Source organism: Gorilla gorilla, chromosome 5, assembly GCF_029281585.2.
Source record: "Gorilla gorilla gorilla isolate KB3781 chromosome 5, NHGRI_mGorGor1-v2.1_pri, whole genome shotgun sequence".
Classification (NCBI taxonomy): domain Eukaryota; kingdom Metazoa; phylum Chordata; class Mammalia; order Primates; family Hominidae; genus Gorilla; species Gorilla gorilla.
In genome coordinates, this window is record NC_073229.2 from 141,253,213 (window position 1) to 141,264,358 (window position 11,146).

Below are 11,146 nucleotides of genomic sequence, written 5' to 3' on the forward strand. Positions count from 1 at the left end.
TGTGAACTGTTTCTAATCCTCATTTTTTATATGGATAGAAAAGAATACGTTTAAAGCACATCCATGACTGCATTTCATATTCTGAGGTCACATTAATTTTTTTTAGCAAAGACACTACATCTCACACAACAGGCGCAATTGGAGCTGCTAATTGTGAGTTTGTCATAGTCATCCTCCAGGATCTCTTTGTCTCTCTTTTATTTTGTATTTTTTCAGTGATTATAATGTCTATTTTATTCATAATTCAACTTTTATTTTAGATTCAGGGAATACATGTGCAAGTTTGTTACATGAATATATTGTGCGATGCTAAGGTTTGGGGTACAGATCCAATCACCCAAGTAGTGAGCATAGTACCCAAATGGTGGTTTTTTGACCTACACTCCCTTCCCTTCCTCCCTTCTCTTGTAGTCCCCAGTGTCTGCTGCTCCCATATTTATGTCCATGTGTATTCAAAGTTTAGCTCCCATTTATAAGTGAGAACATACAGTATTTAATTTTCTGTACCTGCATTAATTCACTTAGGATAATGGCCTCCAGCTGCATCCATGTTCCTGCAAAGGACATTTCACTCTTTTTTATGGCTGCATAGTATTCCATAGTGTATATGTATCACATTTTCTTATCCAGTCCACCATTGATGAGCATGTAGGTGGATTCCATGTCTTTACTATTGTGAATAGTGCTGTGATTAACATACAAGTGCATGTCTTTTTGCTAGAACAATTTATTTTCCTTTGAGAATATACCCAGTAATGGTATTGCTGGGTTGAATGGTAGCTCTGTTTCAAGTTATTTGAGAATCTCTAAACTGCTTTCCATGGTGGCTGAACTAATTTACATTCCCACCAACAGTGTTATAAGCATTCCCTTTTCTCCACAGCCTCATTAACATCTGTTATTTTTGACTTGTTAATGATAGCCATTCTCACTGATGTGAGATGGTATCTCATTGTGGTTTCGATTTGCATTTCTCTGATGATTAGTGATGTTGAGCATGTTTTCATATGTATGTTGGCTGATTATATGTCGTCTTTTGAGAAGCGTCTGTTCATGTCATTTGCTTATATTATAATGAGGTTATTTGGTTTTTGCTTGTTGATTTGTTTAAGTTCCTTATATATTCTGGATATTATACCTTTGCTGAATGAATTGTTTGTAATATTTTCTCCCATTCTGTAAATTGTCTGTTTATTCTCTTAATGGTTTCTTTTGCTGTGCAAAAGCTTTCAGTTTAATTAATTACATCACATAGGTCCATAACACATTTTTTTTGGTGTTGCAATTGCTTTTGGGGACTTAGCTAAAAATTTTTTGCCAAGGCCAACAAAAACAAGCAATACGGAAATAACTCCTTATTTAATAAATGGTGCTGGGATAACTGGCTAGCCCTATGCAGAAGAATAAAATTGGACACCTACCTTTCACCATATACAAAAATTAACCCAAGATAAATTAAAGATTTAAATGTAAGAGTTCAAACTATGAAAATGTTAGAAGCTAATCTAGGAAATACCCTTCTTGACATTGGCCTTACCTCTCTTTTAATCAATGGGTTCTGGATCTGAAAAATGACTAAAGTTCAGAGCAATGAATTGTTACTTTTAATTTGGGTAGCGGCCCTTAGTTTCCTGATCCTTGATTTCTTTTTTTATTGTACTTTTAAAAATTGATACCTAATTTTTGTACAGATTCATGGAGTACACGTGCTATTTTGTTCCATGTATGGATGTGTAATGATTAGGTAAGGGGTCAGGGTATTCAGAGTATTCATCCCTTTGAGTATGTATCATTTCTATGTGTTGGGAACATTGACAATCTTCTCTTCTAGCTATGTTGAAATATACAATACATTATTGTTGACCACTGTCACCCTACTCTGCTACTGAACATTATAACTTATTCCTTCTAATTGTATGTTTGCACCCATTAACCAACTTCTCTTCATTCACTCCACTCCCTACCCACCCACACATCCTTCCCAGCCTCTGACGTCTATCATTCTACTCTCTACTTTTATGATATCAATATTTTAAGCTTCCACATATGAGTGCGAACATGCAATATTTATCTTTCTGTGTCTGGCTTATTAACATAATAATCTCTTGTACCCTCCATGTTACTACAAATGATGTGATTGTATTCTTTTTTTATGGCTGAATAGTATTCCATTTTGTATACATACCATATTTTCTTTTTCATTTACTCATTGATGGACACTTAGGTTGTTCCATATCCTTGCTATTGTGAATATGCTGTAATAAACATGCAAGTGTGGGTATCTCTTTGATATACTGACTGTATTTCCCTTGGATAAATACCCAGTAGTAGGAATGCTGAATCATATGTAGTTCTACTTTTAGTTTTTAGAGAAATCTTTATTCTGTTTTCCATAGGACCTGGATTAATGTACATTCCAATCAATAGTATATAAGTCTTCCCTTTTCTCTGCATTTTTGCCAGAATCTGTTTTTTTGTCTTTTTAATAATAGTCATTCTAACTGATTAAATGATATCTCTTTGTGGTTTTGATTTGCATTTTTTTGATGATTGGTGAGTTAAACATTAGTGATGTTGTGCCTGGTTTATTATGCTTAACATAATGACTTCCAGTACCATCTACGTTGCTGCAAATGCCATGATTTAGTTCTTTTCATATACCTGTTGACCATTTGTATGTCTTCTTTTGAAAAATGCCTATTTATGTTCTTTGTCTAGTTTTTAATAGGATTATTATTTTTTTCTTACTGCTGAGTTGTTTGAGTCCCTTGTATACTCTGGATATTAGTCTCCTATCACATGCATAGTTTTGCAAATATTTTCTCCTATTTAACAGGTTATCTCTTCACTCTGTTGATTGTTTCTTTTGCTATACAGAAGGTTTTTAGTTTAATATAGTTCCATTTGTCTAGTTTTGTTTTTGTTGTCTGTGTTTCTAAGGTTTTAACCATATAATTTTTGCCCACACCAATGTTCCAAGGTATTTTTCCTATGTTTTCTTCTAGTAGTTTTATAGTTTAGGGTCTTATATTTAAGTCTTTAATCCATCTTGAGTTGATTTTGTATATGGTTAGAGATAGGGGTCCAGCTTCATTCTTCTGCATATGGATATCCAGTTTTCCCAGTACTATTTGTTGAAGAAGGTATCCTTTCCCCAGTGCATATTCTTGATACCTTTGTCAAAAATTAGCTGGCTTTAACAATGTAGATTTATTTCTGGGTTCTCTATTCTGTGCCATTGGTCTATATGTCTGTTTTTACACCAATAACATGCTGTTTTGGTTACTATAGCCTTGTAATATATTTTGAAGTCAAGTAGTGTAATGCCTCTATCTTTTATTCTTTGTTCAGAATTGCATTGTCTATTCTGGCTCTTTTTTGTTCCATAAGAATTTTGGGATTGCTTTTTCCACTTCTGTGAAAAATGACACTGGTACTTTCATAGGGATTGCATTGAATCTGTAGATTGCTTTGTGTAGTATGTTCATTTAAACAATATAAATTCTTCTGATCATAAGCATGCGATATCTGTTTGTTTGTTTTGGCATTCTTCAAGTTCTTTCATCAGTGTTTTATAATGTTCTTTATAGGGGAATTTCACCTCCTTAGTTAAATTTATTCTTAGGGGTTTTTTTTTTGTAGCTATTGTAAACCAGATTGCCTCCTTGATTTCTTTTTCAAATAGTTCATTATTAGTGTATAGGAACACTTCTATTTTTGTATGTTGATATTGTATCCTGAAATTTTACTGAATTAATTTATCAGGTTTAAGAGTTTTTTTTAGTGGAATCTGTAGGTTTTCTAGATATATGATCATATTATCAGCAAAGATGGACAATTTGACTTTCTCTTTTCCAGTTAGGGTACATTTTATTTTTTTCTTTTGCTCAATTGCTCCGGCTAGAAGTTCTAGTTCTTTGTTGAGTAGGAGTGATGAAAATGGGCATCCTTGTCTTGTTCCAGTTCTTAGAGAAAAGGCTTTCAGTTTTTCCCCATTGAGTAGGATGTTGGCTGTTGGTTTTTCATCTATGATTTTTCTTATGTTGAGGTATATTGCTTCTATGCCTAGTTTGATGAGAGCTTTTATCATAATGTCATTTTTTATCAAATACTTTTTCTGTGTCTATCGGATGATCAAATGGGTTTTTCTTTTATTCTATTGATATGATATGTTACATTTATTGATTTGTGTATGTTGAATCTCCTTGCATGTCTGGGATAAATCCTGCATAATCGTGGCATATTATCTTTTTGATGTGCCATTGGATTTTGTTTGTTAGCATTCTGTTGAGGATTTTTGCATCTATGTTAATTAGAGATATTGGCCTGTAGTTTTCTTTTTTTTTTTATTGTGTCCTTATCTGGTTTTGGTATCAGGGTAATGCTGGCCTGGTAGAATGAGTTAGGGAGAACTTCCTCCTCTGCTCCTCTGTGATTATTTGGGATAGTTTAAGGAGAATTGGTGTTTATTCTTTTTTGAAAGTTTAGTCGAATTTGGCAGTGAAGCCATCTGGTCCTGGACTTTTCCTTGTTGGAAGATTTTTGCTGCTGACTCAACCTCTTTACTCATTGTTGATCTGTTCAGGCTTCCTATTTCTTCCTAATTCAATCTTGGTATATCTTATGTGCCAAGGAATTTATTTATTTCCTCTAGATTTTCCAGCTTGTTATCCTATAATCGTTTATAGTGTTCTCTGATGATCTTTTGTATTTCCGTGATGTCAGTTGTAATGTCTCCTTGTTCATTTCTAATTTTGTTTACTTGAATCTTCTCTCCTTTTTCTTGGTTAGTCTAGCAAGTGATTTATTGATTTTCTTCAACTTTTCAAAACACCAAATTTTCATTTCACTTATCCATTGTATTTTTCTCTTAGTTTCCATTCTGTTTAGTTCTACTCGGACCTGCATTTTTTTTCTTTACTAATTTCAACTTGGTTTCTTTTTGCTTTTCTAGTTTCTTTTAAATGCAATGTTAGATTATTTATTTGAAACCTTTCTACTTTTTGATGTGGGTTTCATTGCTATAAACTTTCCTCTTATCACAGCTTTTGCTGAATCTTATAGTTTTTGGTATGTAGTGTTTTCATTTTCTTTTTTTTAATTATTATTATGCCTTAAGGTCTGGGGTACATGTGCAGAACCTGCAGGTTTGTTACATAGGTATACACATACCACAGTGGTTTGCTGCACCCATCAATCTGTCACCTACATTAGGTATTTCCCTTAATGCTATCCTTCCCCTAACCCCCCACCCCACAACAGGCCCCAGTGTGTGATGTTCCCCTCCCTGTGTCCATGTGTTCTCACCGTTCAAGTCCCACTTATGAGTGAGATCATGCAGTGTTTGGTTGTGGAGTTTGGTTTTCTGTTCTTGTGGTAGTTTGCTGAGAATAATGGTTTCCAGCTTCATCCATGTCCCTGCAAAGGACATGAACTCATCCTTTTTTATGGCTGCATAGTATTCCATGGTGCATACATGCCACATTTTCTTTATCCAATCTATCATTGGTGGGCATTTGGGTTGGTTCCAAGTCTTTGCTATTGTGAATAGTGCTGCAAAAAACATACGTGTGCATGTGTCTTTATAGTAGAATGATTTATAATCCTTTAGGTATATACCCAGTAATGGGATTGCTGGGTCAAATGGTATTTCTAGCTGTAGATCCTTGAGGAATCACCACATTGTCTTTCACAATGGTCGAACTAATTTAGACTCCCTCCAACAGTGTAAAAGCATTCCTATTTCTCCACATCCTCTCCAGCATCTGTTGTTTCCTGACATTTTAATGATGGCCATTCTAACTGGCATGAGATGGTATCTCATTGTGGTTTTGATTTATATTTCTCTAATGACAGTGACAATGAGCATTTTTCATATGTTTGTTGCCTGCATAAATGTCTTCTTTTGAGAAATGTCTGTTCATATCCTTTCCCCACTTTTTGATGGTGTTGTTTGTTTTTTTCTTGTAAATTTGTTTATGTTTCTTGTAGATTCTGGATATTAGCCTTTTGTCAGATGGATAGATTGCAAAAACTTTCTCCCATTCTGCAGGTTTCCTGTTCACTCTAATGAGAGTTTCTTTTGCTGTGCAGAAGCTCTTTAGTTTAATTGCATCCCATTTGTCAATTTTGGCTTTTGTTGCAATTGCTTTTAGTGCTTTAGTCATGAAGTCTTTGCCCATGCCTATGTCCTGAATGGTATTGCCTAGGTTTTCTTCTAGGGTTTTTATGGTTTTAGGTCTTACATTTAAGTCTTTAATCCTTCTTGAGTTAATTTTTGTATAAGGTGTAAGGAAGGGGTCCAGTTTCAGTTTTCTGCATATGGCTAGCCAGTTTTCCCAACACCATTTATTCAATAGGGAATCCTTTCCCCATTGCTTCTTTGTGTCAGGTTTGTCAAAGATCAGATGGTTGTAGATGTGTGGTGTTATCTCTGAGGCCTCTGTTCTGTTCCATTGGTCTATATATCTGTTTTGGTACCACTACCATGCTGTTTTAGTTGCTGTAGCCTTGTAGTCTAGTTTGAAGTCAGGTGGCGTGATGCCTCCAGCTTTGTTCTTTTTGCTTAGAATTGTTATCGCTATGGGGGCTCTTTTCTGGTTCCATATGAAGATTAAAGTAGTTTTTTCCAATTCAGTGAAGAAAGTCAATGGTAGCTTGATGGGGATTGCATTGAATCTATAAATTACTTTGGGCAGTATGGCCATTTTCATGATATTGATTCTTCCTATCCATGAGCATGGAATGTTTTTCCATTTGTTTGTGTTCTCTCTTATTTTCTTGAGCAGTGGTTTGTAGTTCACCTCAAAGAGGTTCTTCACATCCCTTGTAAGTTGTATTTCTAGTTATTTTATTCTCTTAGTAGCAATTGTGAATGGGAGTTCACTCATGATTAGGCTCTCTGTTTGTCTGTGATTGGTGTATAGGAATGCTTGTGATTTTTGCACATTGATTGGGTATCCTGAGACTTTGCTGAGGTTTCTTATCAGCTTAAGGAGATTTTGGGCTGAGATGATGGGGTTTTCTAAATATACAATCATGTCATCTGCAAACAGAGACAATTGAACTTCTCTTTTCCTATTTGAATACCGTTTATTTCTTTCTTTTGCCTGATTGCCCTGGCCAGAACTTCCAATACTATGTTGAATAGAAGTGGTAAGAGAGGGCATCCTTGTCTTGTGCCAGTTTTCAAAGGAATGCTTCCAGCTTTTGCCCATTCAGTATGATATTGGCTACGGGTTTGTCATAAATAGCTCTTATCAACCATACCACCCTAAATGCACCTGATTTCTTCTGATCTCAGAAGCTAAGCAGGGTTGGGCCTGGTTAGAACTTGGCTGAAAGACCACCTGGGAATACCGGGTGCTGTATTTCATTTGTTTTAAGAATTGTTTTACTTGCTTCCTAATTATTTAATTTACCTAATGGTCATTCCGGAACATATTGTATAATTTTCATGTATTTGTATAGTTTCCAAAGTTCCTTTTAATATTGATTTCTAGTTTCATTCCACTGTGGTTTGAGAAGATACTTGATATAATTTGGATTTTTAAAAACTGATTGAGACTTGTTTTGTGGCCTAACATGTGGTCTACCCTGAAGAATGTACCATGTGCTGGTAAAAAGAATGTGTATTCTGCAGTTGTTAGATAAAATGTCCTGTATACGTTATAGGTCCATCTGTTGTATTAGAGTTATCTCTCCCTTTAAATCTGATAATATTTGTTTTATACATCTGGGTGATCCGATGTTCAGTGTATAAACACACAAAGACACCCAAATCTATCTTTCTTTCTTTCTTTTTCTTTCTTTCTTTCTTTCTTTCTTTCTTTCTTTCTTTCTTTCTTTCTTTCTTTCTTTTCTCTTTCTTTCTTTCATCTATCTATTTATCATCTCACCCTACATACATATATATGTATATATGTGTACCCAATTCTTTATTCTATATATGTAGATATTATTATTATATTCTCATGTTTTATCTTACATAAGTACAGCTATTCCTGTTTGCTTTTTGTTTCTGTTTACATGGAAGTTTTTTTTCCATCTCTTTCCTTGCCATCTATGTGCGTCTTTACAGGTGAGGTAAAGTTTCTTGTAGGCAGCATAGAGTTGGGTTGTGCTTCTTTTAAAATCCATTCAGCCAGTCTATACCTTTTGAGTGGAAAGTTCAATGTATTTACGTTCAAGGTTATTGAAATGTAAGGACTTATTCCTATTCTTTTGTTACTTGTTTTCTGTGTGTGTGTGTTCCCTTTGATTTTTCTTTCTCTCTTATTTTTTTCATTTTAGTTTGATGGTTTTCTGTAGTGGTAATATTTTAGTTCTTTCTCTTTCTTATTTGCTTGTTTACTCTACCAGTAGGTTTCATATTTTCATGTGTTTTTATGATGGTATCATTGTTTTACATACCCTTTCTTTCTTTCTCTCTTATTGTTTATCATTGCGGTTTGGTGGTTTTCTGTAGTGGTAACATTTGGACTTTTACTTATTTGTGTGTTTGTTCTACCAGTGGGTCTTATTCTTTCATGTTTTTATGATGATATTGTCCTTTTGCTTCCAGGTGTAGGACTTCCTTCTGCATTTCTTATAGGGCACATCTAGTGATAAATTCCCTCAGCTTTTGATCATCTTGGAAATACTTTATTTCTCCTTCATTTATGAAGGATAATTTTAGTTATAGTATCCTAGATTAGCAGGGCTTTTTTCTTTCAGCACTTTGTATATATTGTTCTATTCTCTTCTGGCCCATAAGGTTTCTGCTAAGAGATCTGCTATTAGTCAGATGGAGGTTCCCTTATAATTGACTAGATGTTTTCTCTTGCTGTTTTTAAAAAACATCTCTTTGTTTTGACTTTTGATATTTTAACCATAACGTGCCATGGAGAAGACATTTTTGGGTTGTATGTATTTGGGGATCTCTGAGTTCCCCGTATCGGTATGCTATATGTCTAACTCTCTTGCCAGACCTGGGAAGTTTTTGGCTATTATTTTATTATATAGGTTTTCTATCTCGTTGATTTTCTCTTTGCCTTCTGGAACACCAAATAGTTAAACATTTCACCATATTGTGGTATTCCATATGTCATGTAAGCTTTGTTAATTTTTTTGTTGTTCTTTTTTCTTTATTTTTGTCTAACTGGGTTATTTCAAAAGGCCATCTTCAAGTTCTGAGAGTCTTTCTTCTACTTGACCTAGTCTACTGTTGAAGCTCTTTTATGTATTTTTTATTTCATTCAATGAATTATTCAGTTTCAGAATTTCCATTTGATTCTTTTTTTATATCCATCTCTTTGGTAAATTTCTCATTTATACCCTGATATGTTTTTCTGATTCTTTATATTACTTATCTGTGTTCTCTTTTATCTCATTGGGCTTCTTTAATACCATCCTTTTGAATTATTTTTCTGGCATTTCAAAAATTTTTTCCATTGGAATCTTTTGCTAGAGAATTATTGTGTTTCTTTGGAGGTGTCATGTTTCCTTGTTTTTTTCATGTTTCTGTGCCCTTATATTGATATATGTGCATTGGGTGTAGTAGTTGCTTTTTGTAGATTTTTGGATTTGCTTCCACAGGGGAGGACTTTCTTCTGGAGATATATTTATAATGTTGGTTAGGTAGGGCACTTTGGCTTTGATTCTGAGTGTGTGTAGTAGTAGTATAGTTCTTGGATAATTTCTTTGGCTGTTAACAGTGTCAGTGTTGTCTGTGATTGCCTCAGTAGGTTAGGGTGCAGTTGTGAGTGCAGGCTGTGGTAAAGTTTTTCTGGGGAGAGGGATGTCAGATGAACCAGTCCTCAGGCCCCAGTGGTGACAGCAATAGGCCAAGCATGCTTATCCTTTGACCCCAGGGTGGTATGCACCAACACCATTGTTAGCACATCCAGATAGGCCAATTCTTGAACCTCCAGGTGGCTTGCTTGGGTACTAACTGTGGCAGTGGTGGGCCAGGTGGATGGGCACGTCTTCAGGTCTCTGGGAAGTAGGTGTGGCATGGACAATGGCAGGACAACCCTCTGGTTCCCATGTGGTCCATGGTGGTGTTGGCAATGGCTGTGATGGACTGAGCATTTGTACTCTTTTGTCTTGTGTTGGTATCAGTGTGATAGTGGCCCTTTGTGCTGCCTTGTCAGGTCCTAGGGTTCTATCAACTATAATTTCCAGAAAAGCAGAGTGTTGGTATCCTGCTTACTGTGCCAAAACTGTGACGGCCAAAGGAAAACTTCCCCTCCGTCCTCTGAAGGATGGTTGAAAAATCAACTGGATATGCAGTACCATGTTCCCAGGAACTGATCCTTGTTTTCTTTTGGTTGTGTAGATTGAACAATATCAGTGTTTAGCTACCCATCTATCTTCAGTGACACTGTGTTCTATCAACTATCTCTGTAGCTCTTTTCAATTTAGGTCCCTCTAGCTATGTGTTATATCCTGTAAGCTACCTGGCTGTGCTCTATTGTATATACTAAATGACATGACTTGTGCCCCCCATATTCATAGGTAGAAGGCTTAATCCACAATGTGACTGTATTTGAAGATAGGACTTTTGGGTAGTAATTAAAGTTGAATTATTTCATAAAGGTGGGGGCTCTAACCTAATAGTTAGTGTCCTCTTAAAAAGGAAGAGATACCAGAGATCTCTCCACCCCCTACCCCATGTGCACATAGAGGAAAGGCCATGTGAAGACACAGTGAGAAGGTGGCTATCTGCAAGCAGGAAGAAAGCCCTCACCAGACACTGAATTTGTTGGTTCCTTGATCATGGACTTCTAGCCTCCAGAACTGTGAGGAAATACATTTCTGTTGTTTAAGCCCCACAGTCTGTGATATTTTGTGACAGCAGCTTGAGCAGACAAATCCACTACTATTCTGACTGCTGCTCATTATGCCTGCCTTGCTCTTGAAAGTTAAGTCCTGCCTCCCTGTCACTACTATTTTGGGATCCCATCTCTCCATTATTATTAGTGAGCCCAGTGTCTCCTGCCATCAGCCCTGTCCTCCAAGTAGAGCACCATCAAGCTCTGAGTGATGCCTGTTCCTTTTTCACCTGTGCAGCCCTCCTGCTTTGATAAACCATGTTCTCTGTGCTTTCCCACAGAATGTGATCACTCTTTTTTCCCCTGAACTTACATGGTGTGTCCACCTTACC

At 35.9% G+C, this 11,146-nt stretch overlaps 1 pseudogene; it reads left to right on the plus strand.

Annotated features, from left to right (window-relative positions):
- The first annotated feature begins 7,255 nt into the window (after window positions 1-7,255).
- Window positions 7,256-7,374, plus strand: LOC115935210 (uncharacterized; annotated as a pseudogene).
- Window positions 7,375-11,146: the final 3,772 nt, after the last annotated feature.